We start from the raw sequence: 4,886 nt of genomic DNA on the forward strand, positions 1-4,886 counted from the left end.
GTCTGTATTGTCTGATGGATGATTGTCTGCTGGTTGGAAGTGACGCGGTTAATGGTAGTGGTCAGATGTATGGACTGACCGCTCGTCTTTCCAATGAGTGATGATGCAGGAAACCTCAGAGAAGTTTCTGTCAGGACTATCCGTGACTGAACGGCCACCGAATGGTCCTTATTGTGTACACATGATGTATATGTTGTATTGCAGCCCTTTTTACAGTAAAGTGGTTTCTCTACGATGTGTTTTGTGGGTATTTATGTTGAAGCCTCGGCCCGTTTTGTGGTAAAATAACAGGACATTATGAATTATTTTGTCCGATAAAATCACAGGCACCTAAAGGACTCCAGTACGGTCAGTGCGGAGGTGCGCAAGGTGCGATGCGTCCACCAGGGGTTGACAGGATTTGGGCAGCCATCGCCCAGGATGGAGTGTTCTTGGTTTGAGGCCTAGCTGAGTGGTTGTGGTGGCTGATATTAATCCTCCCACACCCTTCGGATGTATAAGAGGGAGGGTCGCTCACCAACCCTTCAAATCTCAAAATTTAGCTGATTTATGCCCCTTAGGACCTGTCTCCTCTTCATGTGTAACGTTACCACACCGGGAGCTGACCACAGTGTGAGGGAAGCTGCATTCCCAGGGACTGCTATGGCTTGTAGCTCGGCCTACTGCCAGATGGCTTGGTCCAGGAGAACAGGCCTCGTCCACACCCGTCACCAAGGAGATGCAAGAAGAAGAGAGGGCCGTGATATAGATAAAGGATTCCCCAGTCTGTGTGTGTTAACAGATCTCCGGGCAGATTTCTAGATCTCTGCTTGCTTTCATAAATATACAAATATTCATCACACACATATACAAGTACCCACAACTATTTTCTCCATATTACACTTACACTTGTATAAGATTACAATAATATACACAAATTTTACATTACAAGTGACGCTATTATGGGCCATTACTCCCTCCCAGACAGTAGGATGGAGGAGAAGTGGTTTACTGATTGGTGATCGGGGTACAGCAAACAGGACAAACACATATATCATGGGGGCAGAAACCTGGCGTCTTCCCTATGTCTTTCAGTTCCTGCGATACTTCTCACATTGGAGTAAGCTTTGGGCTCTATCTTCCTTCTCTGACTACAGCAGATGTCAGACAATCCATGGGAGGGAGGGGGGAGGCTCTTTCACTGCAGCTCAGCGCTAGACACTGTGCAGGAAGCTGCTGTGTGGGAGTCTGCAGTAAAATTTGATCCTCCCTACACCAGAAGAAGAAGGAAGAAGGAGCCTACAGACATGTGAATAACATGGCTGCATGGGGGTCAGCCATTCACAGGTATTATCTGCTTCATGCATGCAGTTGCAACATCCCCCACCGGCGCCCGCAGCCCGAGTGGCTGGCGGTTGCGGCCTAGGCACGCTAGTGTCACGGTGCTTGGTATGGGGAACCAGAGGGCTGTCCTACAGCCTGGCAGGTCTCCAGCAGGGTGGTGTTGGCAAGAAATGATGAGGGAGAGGCTGCTATAGTGGATCTCCCTGGGGCAACCCTTTGGTGTCTAGAGTATGAGTCTCTGTGTGGTGGATAGGGTGCCTGTGATGATGGCAGCCATAGTAGCAGGGACCAGACGGAGGCAGAGGTTGAACAAAAACAACTTACAGTTCTTTATTGGAACCGACAGGAACCGCAGCAATGTGCCTTTAACAGAGTAGTGGAGTGCTGAGATGCAGATGGAGGGAGCCACAGGATGTAGAGCGCCAGCCTGGATGCAGAGGGCAGGCTGGGAGGTAGCTGTGTCCTAAAAGGATGCTTCAGCTTGTCCTGGGTTGCTTCAGGTATCACCCTATCCTCACTAACTCTTAGCTATTAGTTCCAATCTTCAGGCAGGGGCTAGGCTCTTCCTGCTCTGGTCTGGTATGCTAGCTGTACGGAGTCTGTACTGGAGTAACTCCAGTCTGCTTCTGCAGACTCCTAGGTCTGACTGCTCTCTACTCTCTTCTGAGAGAACTCTGACCTGAGAGAGTGAACTCTCTCCTCACACTGCACTCTCTTCTCAGAGAGAACTTCACTTCTTCTGGAAGTTTCCAAGGATCTTGTTACTCCCCCTGGTCAGGTGGTGGCTGCTCCTCCAATTACATCTCAGCTCACAGAAACAGTGTGTAACACATGTGATTGGCTGACACATATTACATCACAGGAAACAATTAACTCCTGCCTTACCAGGCAGGATCTACCACTGCAATGTTCCCCTGTGTCCTTTAGTGTTATGTAGTGTGATGTAGTGACATGCTGTGGGGCTGACTAGACCCTACACAGGCTGCAAGCTACATGGTGGGACATATTCGCAACCACTCCTCTGCCTTGCATCGGCGAGGGTGTTGCACAGTCATTTGGCAAACAGCTAACAAATGATACAGCTGTTATGGGAATAGTTCAGCCAATGGGAACACTAAATGTATTACTATAATAAAGCATTATAATTATAGGGTATTATGAGTTTGGGGCTACAGATAAGCATCAGTGGGGCATAATGAAAGAGGTAACATTATAAGTGAGGACTTCAATGACGGGTGCTGTTATAGGTAGTGCTACATGAATAGGGGAAGTGTCGTAACAAGACACCAGTGGGCCTCCGTGTGAACTCTCACTGCCACCCCCATCCCACACATTACACTTGATAATACACATATGCTGAACAGAAACACACAGCACTATACTTTCATACCGCATATATACAGATCACTGGATTAAGGTTGTGGGGGCCCCCGGGCACAAAATCTTGCAGAAGCCCCCACTGAGCCCAGAGAGGGTACAAATTTAATATCTAACAGTAATCCGTTAGGCAGGATCCCCCTTTGTATTCTGTTAGGCAGAGCCCCCCCCCTTAGTAATCTGTAACACAGCACTCCCCCTTAGTAATCCATCAAGCAGGCCCCTCTTTTTAGTTAATTAGCCCCAATGCAGCATAAAAAAATACAAGAATGTACTTTCCTCCTGCTTTTTCTTTGGTGTCCTCTGCATCTTCATGCCAGCGGTCATGGGCAACACACACCGGTGCTCTGCTGTCCTATAGATGCGCATGCAAGTGATTATATACTGAAACCAGCTCAGCAATGGAGCTGGGTAAAGGGGCAAAAGAGTGCCAGTAATGAGCCGGCCCTGGTTGCTGCTGTCTCTGGAAGCGATGCAAAGCCGCGGTACTGTAGCAAGCACATTGCTGCTTGTGTGGACCCATGAAGGAGCAAAGTGGTGGAGGCTCTGAGACCCGTGCACTAGGAGCCCCACCCATAAGCCAGCCCTTAGTGTCTAGCAGCCCACATATATACAGTCCAGCCATTTCCCAACATTTATGAAATGTCCATCAGCTTCCCCTTATATGTGTCCTGTCAAGCCGCAGCCCTCCTTATTAATTTGATGTTAAGTAGCCTCATGAATTTTTTTCCAGCAGTCATCCCTCTGTAATTAAATTTCCAGCAGCCACCCGTCTGTAAATACATTTCCGGCAGCCACCCTTCTGTAAATACATTTCCGGCAGCCACCTTTCTGTAAATACATTTCCAGCAGCCACCCCTCTGTAATGAAATGTCCAACAGAAGCCACCCCTTGCTAATGAAATGTCCATCTCCCTTGGCTTCCATCTTACACTCATACAATTGATTATTTTCCACTCTCACGGACCATTTCATCCCCGAGCCTGGGGGAATTATAAGTTTGTGGAACACATTACATTATTATTTTTTAATTTCACATGGGGCTATTATACAGTGTGAGGTACATTGGGATCCACAGGGGAGGAGCATTATGCTACGTGAGGATCAATAAAGTAAGTGGTCCCTGAGGGCCTTGGCTTAGGATGTGCAGGAACCTATAGCTCTGTTTTTGCATTACCCAATCCTGGGCCTAGGCAGTCTGATACCCCAACTCTGTATAATACCCCTTTTGTGTAGCACCCTCCCTAGGTGGCCCTATTTAAAAGCCCCATTTTTAAAGTCATAACCTCCCACCCATATGTAATGTAGACAATTTAGAAAAAAAACTCAGTTTGCAATTAAAAAAATAGACTTAGTAGAAAACAGTAGTACAGTGACATCTAGTGGTACAGAGCAGGTACTGCTACAGGCATGAACTATCTCTCACATCCAGATGAAACCTACCATATAAACATTCCAAAATGCATTGAAAATGGTGAAAAAACGCATTTGCGCCGTTTTCTTGTGGGCTTGGATTTTTACGGATTTCACTGTGCGCCCCAAATGACATGTCTACTTTATTCTTTGGGACGGTACGATTACGGGGATGTATAGGTTTTATAATGTTTTCATACATTTACAAAAATTAAAGCCTCGTAGAAAATGATTTTTGGGATCTTTTGGGATTACGCTAATAACTTTTCCATACTTCGGTGTACAGGGCTGTGGGTGTCATTTTTGCGACTTTTGATTGCGTTTTCAATGCTACCATTTTTAGGAGTGTACGAGCTTTTGATCACTTTTTATTGAATTTTTTCAAAATGGCAAAAAAGTGCCATTTTTGACTTTGGGCGCTTTTTTCAGTTGCAGGGTTAAATGCAGTGAAACATTGCGTTTACAAACGTAAACGGTAATGTAATTAGGCAAATCACCTCTCATCAGCTGTTGTATATGCGTTTCAAATGCAATGAAAATGCGACCAAAACGCAACGTGTGAACGCGCCCTTACCGGTAAGTCCTTGCTATTGTATCTACCAGACACAAGAAATACGTAGATTTATCTTCTTTGTCTTGTAATTGTAAATCCATAATACAGTCATGGCCAAAAGTTTTGAGAGTGATACAAACATTAATTTTTACAAAGTCTCCTGCATCAGGTTTTATACTGGCAATTTGCATATACTCCAGAATGTTATAAAGAGTGATCAG

Source organism: Engystomops pustulosus, chromosome 4 (genome assembly GCF_040894005.1).
Source record: "Engystomops pustulosus chromosome 4, aEngPut4.maternal, whole genome shotgun sequence".
Taxonomy (NCBI): Eukaryota; Metazoa; Chordata; class Amphibia; order Anura; family Leptodactylidae; genus Engystomops; species Engystomops pustulosus.